Below are 8199 nucleotides of genomic sequence, written 5' to 3'. Positions count from 1 at the left end.
GAGCCCCTATCTCCATTGGTTCAGACGTGTTGTCCGTACTCCCGGAGACTTTCCTTGGGTTTCTTTCTCCGAAATACGCTCCTCTTTCCCACCGTCGCCTGTTACTACCTCTATCCGTAAGCCTACTATCCAACCTCAACACCAGGTTTACCATGTCCACAAAGGAAGTAGGCTGTGGATCCACCTGTGCTACTACATCCTTTAAATCATCGTGTAGCCCCTGATAGAATAAAGACAATTTTTTCTCCTCTGGCCATGCTGCTTCGGCCACAAGCCTATTGAAGGCAGTCAGGTATGTTATTCATTCGCCCCTGCCTTGCCTCAATGTCAACAGTTCTCGATCAGCACTAAAAGTAGTTGCTCTCCGGTCAAAGACCCTCTCAAATTCTTTTTTAAACTCTGACCAATTGGACAGAATATCATCATCCCGTTTTACCAAGGGTACCACCCAGTCAGCTGCATCCCCTATCAAATACGAAATCAAAAAGGCTACTCTTGAATGGTTTGTGGGAAATGAGGATGGTTTACAAGAAAAATGCATGAGAACCTGGGTCATAAACACATGCACCTTACGAGGATCCCCTGAAAACCGTTCAGGAGTAGCCAAAGGAATGGGAGGGGGTACCGTAACCTGAACATTAGAAGTCGAAGCGGAAGCATTGAACGGGTTACCACTCAATCGCTCCACCTTCTCCCGCAAGGCTGCTGTCTCAGCCTTGGAGGAGGCCAGCTCCTGCTGCACCAGAACCAAAGCTTGTAACACATCCTCCATGGACGCCATTGCTACTACACGTGAACCAGGCAGAGTGTATTTCTTGGGTCAGTAATTCTGTCAGGTATAGCACTCCGCAGGATCCACGAGCAGCAACAATGCTCCACCTCCGGACCGACCAAACACCCTGAAGTATAAACACAGGGTGCTCAGACGATACGGCGAGGGAAAAACCCCCAAAGGGGAAAAAACCCAGAAAGAATAAAGAGAAGAAGGAAGGGGCAGCAGGGATAAAGAAACTGGAAGACAAAAATACACAGGTTAATACACTGCTCAATCCTACTCTCATTAGCTCTGACTAATACCATTCGCACATGCCTTCACCTGTAAATGATTGACTCTACACCACCCTTTTGCTGTGTCTCCCGTCTTCCTTCCTGATCAAAAGAAAGAAAGGTATTACCAACAATCCTGATTGAGAAGTGTAAAAGCCTATAAGCTGACTTACACCTACCCCACTGAGGTAACAAAAGGATTTTATAAATGATTCCCAAAAAGTATAATGAAAGGCACTTCCTGTGCCTATATGATAAATGAACTTCTCGCAGTTCTTATGTTCATTGCACTTTCAAGAATACCCAAACACGGCAGTGTGTAGTTCCTTCACTACCACACTCCGCTTTGGTAAATGTTCCACAAGTGTTAACGTTCACAGTTACATGTACCCTTGAAATTAATCCAAACACGGCAGTGCGTAGTTCCTTTACTACCACACTCCGCTTTGGTAATTGTCTTGTCACAACTCTCCCTATGAATGAACCTTGTACCATCGGTTCGTGACGGCAGTGCGGAGGTCCAACAATCCCCCCCTGCACTCCGCCACTTGCAGTTCTGATTCCCACCAACTACTCACAATCCAGTAGCCTTAGATACAATAGAGCTCAGCGCTCATGATCCCCAAAAGTTACCTCGCAGCCGCGAGGCGAGACTTCAACGAATAGCCGTCTCCGTGATTTCGGGATCGGAAATCACAAAAGGTCACAACAAGCATTTAACATGCCAGCAGCACGCTGGCGAGAAGCAAAACAAAACGGCTCCGCAAATACCAGAGAAACAGGAACACCAGAAGCCTCTGGTGAAGCGCCGATCCGAGGAGCAGCCGCCGCCTCCGGATCCAGGAAGAATTACTGACACCGGACTTCCTGGCTGGCCAAAGGATATCCCGGAATTCCCGCCGGGAATTCTGGGTAATGTAGTTCCGCGTCAATTACAGGCGGATGGTGTTGTTGTTCGGGCAGGCGCATGGGGCTAGATCCCGACAGAGGGTGAAATTGCTAGTAAAGCAGCAAAACTTTATAATACCAAAAGAGAGAAGTGCTATGAGTTGAGCGAGTCGGTTGGTAGGATACTGGCTACACGAACAAGGCAACAAGAAGCTGCAGGCATAGTGAGGGAAATCAGGGACACTTCGGGAACGGTTCATTCGGAGTCGGATAAAATAAGAGAAGTCTTTAGGATATTTTACGAGAAGTTATACGACGATGAACTACAGGGTCGTGATCCTCTAAAAGATAAGGATGAAATGATGGAGTATCTCCGAGAGACTCCAATAGATCTAATAGAGGAAGAGGAAGCAGAAGGGTTAGAGGGAGAGCTGCAGTTAGAAGAAATTAAGGAGGCAATATGGAACCTACCTTCTGGTAAAGCAGCAGGCCCTGATCAGGTACCTATAGAATTCTACAAAGTATTTTGGGATTGTTTGAAAGAAGAAATAATAAGGGTGATGCAAGGGGCACAGCTGGGCAAAACATCACCTAAATCATGGGGGGGCGCAGAGGTGGTTGTAATATTAAAAAAAGGTAAAAATCCGGAAGAACCAGGTTCGTATAGACCTATAACTCTACTCAATGCAGACGTAAAAGTCTTTTCTAAAGCATTGGCATCAAGGTTGGCAAAAGTTATAGATAAAATTGTCAGTAATTGCCAACACGGTTTTATACCAGGGAGAGGAACAACACACCACATACGGAAAGCAATAACGCTATTTGATGTTTCGTCAGTCACCGGAGACCCGATTGCAGTGATGTTACTTGATGCAGAAAAAGCATTTGATCGGGTCTCCTGGGTCTACCTTTGGTATGCTTTAGCTAGAACAGGAATTAAACAAGGCTTTATCAAAGCTCTACAAACTCTCTACTTAGAACCAGTAGCGACTCTACGAGTGAATGGCGGAAACACAGGTCAATTCCATATAAAAAGAGGGACTAGACAGGGGTGCCCTTGCTCACCTTTATTGTTCGCTATATACTTGGACCCACTCATACGTAGAATAGAGGCATCTGAGCTGATAATTACGGTAACAACAATCATCGGGCAGTGTAAAATCTTAGCCTATGCAGATGACATTGCTGTTATCTCTCCAAACCCATCTGAAACCATAGAACATCTTGAACTTGAGGCACTGAAATTTGGAAAGATATCGGGATATAAACTAAATACATCAAAAACACAGATAATTAAAAATTCATATACCCCATGTTTAGACAATCGTGTGGTACAAGAAGGCATGTATCTAGGGGTTATCATAACGTCAGATCTGGAAATCTTAGTGGAAAGGAATATTACCCCTTTAATCAAGAAAGTGGAGAAAGATTTGGATAGATGGGATAATTTGCATCTGTCAATAGTGGGAAGGTCGAACATAGTAAAAATGATTATTCTCCCGAAATTTTTGTATCTATTTAGGGCAATACCGCTATTTTTTGATAGTAAAATATTTAAAAAACTTGAGAGTATACTAAATAGATTCATTTGGGCAAAAGGGAAAACAAGAAGGGCCCTTAGATATATGACACTGCCGAGAGAAAGGGGAGGCTGGGGAGTCCCGGATTTAAAATCTTATTATTTGGCGGCGGCTTTACAGAACATGACTGGTTTAATGGGAGGTGAACAGTGCCGTGGAGCAGAGGAGTGGAGTAAATTTGGATCATTAGCAATCTATGGATTAACTTTGGGAATGGAAGCGAAGGATGTTTTCCTGAAATTTACAGAGGCTAGTTATTATAAGAAGACAAAGTTTAAGGCAATAATAGCAGCATTTGAAATTTGGAAAAGTTTTGCGGAAAAAATTGGTCTAGGAAAATATAATTCATATACAAGATTGTTACACAATCAAACCCTCCCACAAGATATCTTTTCAGGACCTATAATTGTAGAGTGGGAAAACAGGGGAATCAGAACTATTGGAGATATAAAGGGGGATCAGGGTGTTCTCCAATTTAAAGATCTACAAGACAGATTCAATCTAGAAACTAGACAATTTTTCAAATATCTCCAAGTTAGGAGTTTTCTCCTGAAAAAAGAAGGTGGCGCTCTAGGATTTAGGCGTAACGCTATTATGGAAATTATTCAAAGGGGGCAGGATTGCACGATTAAAAGATTATATGCTGAATTGATTAAAGCAAAACAAGATGATCACCAAAAATGGAGTGAAAAATGGAAGGATAATCTCAAAATCAGCTCTGAAAGTTTTGGTATCTCCCTAGAAAAGGGGAATTCATTATTATGTTCAGCACCATTACAAGCTCAACACTATAAAACACTCTATCATTTGTATTATGCACCGGCTAAAATAGCACAATGGGGAGGTTTAGTGGGCATCACGTGCTATAGGTGTGGAAGCTCGGATGCTGATTTGCAACATGTATTTGCTCTATGCCCCCGTTTAGATTTATTGAAAAAAGAAATCGAATGCTTTATAAACAAAATCCTAGAAAGTGAAATTGTATTAACCCCTGGAACTATCTTACTAGGAGTTAATGTTGAAGATGTACGGCCTTTTCATGGGAGGGAATTCTTGTTTGTCGCTATGTCTATCATGAGATTATGTATAGCCTCTGCATGGATAGATCCTGTACCACCTACTTTTCACAAATGGTTGGCTAAGTTACTAATAATGTATAAAATGGAGAAAGAGATATATGCAAGGAAGGGAAAAAGAGGAAGGAAATTGGGTAATATAATATGGGATCCCATAACACGATGGAAGGAGGAATAACTGTGGGAAATGTAGGCTTGTCTAAAGATAAGGAATAATAACTCGGTGCAATTATAATATTCATAGCACACAACATGAAAGTACACTATGCCCCAATTTATATAGTATTTCTGTGTTATAATTTGTTTGCTGTAATATTTACCTCGCCTGTTGATGATTTATTGATTGGTTTTTATTTTGGTCTATGAATGTTATGTATTTTTTTTTCCATCACTCTTTCTGTATTAATGATGCCGTGCCTTGTATATAACTGCAAAATACTTTAATAAAAAAATTAAAAAAAGAGAAAGAGACTGAGAGAGACTGACTGACGGACAGAAAAAGAGAGAGAGAGAGAGAGAGAGAGACTGACAGAGAGAGAGACTGACAGAGAGACTGACTAACTGAGCAAGACTTACTGACAGAAAGAGAGAGACTGACTGGCTGAGAGAGACTGACTGACTGACTGAAAGAGAAACTGACTGACTGAGACTAACTGACTGAGAGAGAGACTGACTGACTAAGAGAGACTGTCAAAGAGATAGAGGGACTGACTGACCGACTTAGGGAGAGAGACTGGCTGACAGAGAGAGACTGACTGAGAGGGACACTGAGAAAGAGACTGAGAGAGACTGACTGACTGACAGAGAGAGAATGACAGAGAGAAAAAGAGACTGACAGAGAGAGAGAGACCGACTAAGAGAGAGACTAACTGACTGAGAGAGAGAGAGACTGACTGAGAGAGAGAGAGACTGACAGAGAGAGAGAGAGAGACTGACTGACAGAGAGAGAGAGAGAGAGAGAGAGAGAGAGAAAGGGAGACTGTGATGGAATTAGGGTCAAAGTGTATGAAGCTATTCAATGCCTCTTAACATTGCTATTGTCTTCTAATAAAAATGTATTATCAAAATGTGCTCTTTGTAGTTACATCTGCTATTGAAGTACAGCATTGTCTAATGTTTCGAAACGGATTTGATTTTTTTTTACTCTAGCCCCACCCCCCACTGACCCCGCCCCCCCCCCCACAAACCCCACCCCTACAGGTGCGGCCCTCGGCCACAAACCACACTGTAATTTTGGCCCCCGACACACAGTTTGTGAGTACCCATGCTCTACACCGTCCCATTGGATTGCAAGTTTTGATGGGTGTGAAACCAAATATTCTTCAGCAGAGTGGTGTAGCAATAGTACCACGAGTCCTGGTGCAAAAGGCCACCATTCACTGGCTGAATAATAAAATACAGGATTGTGTCCCTAAAACCCGTGGGCCCTGGTGCCCTTGCACCTCTTTCACTATTGATAGCTATGCCCCTGCTTTAGCTGACATTCTCCACCCAGAAGTTGACAGAACAAAAGGGCATAGATTTAGGGAACCACCTACAGCAGTGGTCTTCAAACTTTTTAATGCTGAAACGCCCTCCACCTCCCATGAATAAAAAATTAATCTGGCCCCCTCACAATTTTTCACAATTATTATATTAAACTGGCAATGTTTAATTATGTCTAGACTCATTTAAATATTGCAGGTAAGTTCTGTTACAGTTTTAAAAATTCAATCAAATACATATTTGCCAAACATACTAATCTAGTCTGGCAGGCCTTACTAACAAGTAAAAGTATCCACAGCTGGATTATTTGAAATGGGAGAGGGGGCTTGAAGAATATGTGGAGTCCTGTTCCTTTTGACACCTTCTCCTACCTAGGAGATAAATTACAAAATATGTTTGTGATAGCCCATTAAGGAGGTGCTTACTGTGCTCATTTTTTTCTGCTCAAAACCAAGGACGGTATCAGCATAATGCTTCATTTGGCCCGAGCCTTGTGCAGCCCTTCAAGTCACTTGAGGCCCCCCTTGGGGGCCCCACCCTTCAGTTTGAAGACCCCAGGCTTAGGTGTTGGAGCTGGCAATCCCTATATGGCATGTTATTGCCAATTCCAGAGCGAAAACGTGTGAGGCACAGTAACTAGGGGACAGGAAAGCAGTTCGATCGATACCGGTCTGATTCGTTAACTCCAGCCCTGCTATTTCCACTTCTAGTTCCCAGCAGTTCATATCAAGGGACAATTTAAATGTCTCTACGCCAAATGAGTTTATATATCACTTTGGGGACATCCCCCGCCTTTTTTTCCATGGCTAAGCAACAAAGATAATATAGCAAAATGTGTGCACTATGCTCTGAGAGGCTGCATATAGGACCAGTCAGGGGTACAGATTAAGCGTGGGACGTCATGCAAAAGTGAATATTGCATATTTTGTGTTTGGGCTTCGGCTGTTTACCGACACTAGGGTAGCAGAGAATGCCAATGAGAGTTTAATCGTTATACTGTATTACTGTGTGGTGCACTTCGGTTTACCGTGGGATCGCACAGCATGTCAGTGTAGTACTGTGTATAGCTACATGTTGTGACAGGTCCTTTCTAGAGGGGGGCAGAGGCTGACAGTTACCACTCTGGCCTTCCTTGGCGAGGCCTGCCAGCACTCACAGGGCAACCCAGGGAGTCCCAGGATTAATTTAGCCCTGTCCCTTGGCTGCCAGGCACTTGATAAATTTAGTGTCCAGATTAAGAAGAGTTACACATCTGATAGGGCCTTACAAGGAGCCATGGGGAAGGAGGAGAGGTCTGTGCAGCCCAGGGGCTAGAGGGAAAGGACGGGGGGTCATGGAGTGAGAGGAGGGAGGCAGATATGTGAAGGAAGAAGACAAAATAAGAATGGGTTACACCTGACACCTAGGAAGCGAAAATTATCATAAAATCAATGTTATATAGCTCCGGGTACCACACCCTAACTGACTGGTGGTACAGTCCATAACAGCTGTTGCTGTTGCATAACATGATTGGCCTCGTTTTAGGACCCCTACAAGCAGCAGCCTCTCGGGGCATAGGCCACATTGGTGGTCGCCTATGGTGCCACCTGCTAGGGGCGTCACTGCCTTGCCATGCCAATGAGGACTAAAAATAATGTTTAGAAAATCTATACTGGTCAAATTTTAAGTGCAGCTGCTGCAAATGTCAACATGGGCACATGTTATGAACATGTTCCAACCTACGCCTGGCATATCACAAGGTCTCGGGCTCTGGGAAGCCCGGGGGAACTGGTTTGCTGCAATGTGTCATGCGTCACTCCTTCAGCGGGTACTGTACCGTACGGGGTCAGACCAAGACAAAATATTGAAGGATGTCATTGTTTTAACCTGAAATTGCATTTGCAATGGTAAATGACACACGAGACGTCCCAGAATGCACAGCACGATTGGATAAAACGGCAGTTCTGGATACGACGTCACACAATGCGCCACTCACAGCAGAGTGCTGACTCTCCCTCATATGATCATCTGGAACTAAGTGCTGGTTCAAGTTAAACTGCCAGTTGAAGTGCACTGACCTGCCCCACAGCGCCAGAAGGCGGTGTAAATTCAACCGACCACAGGTTTTATTAGCAGGACGTAGC

This window comes from Lissotriton vulgaris, chromosome 1_1 (genome assembly GCF_964263255.1).
Source record: "Lissotriton vulgaris chromosome 1_1, aLisVul1.2, whole genome shotgun sequence".
NCBI classification, from domain to species: Eukaryota; Metazoa; Chordata; class Amphibia; order Caudata; family Salamandridae; genus Lissotriton; species Lissotriton vulgaris.
Note: the sequence above shows the minus strand (reverse complement) of the source record.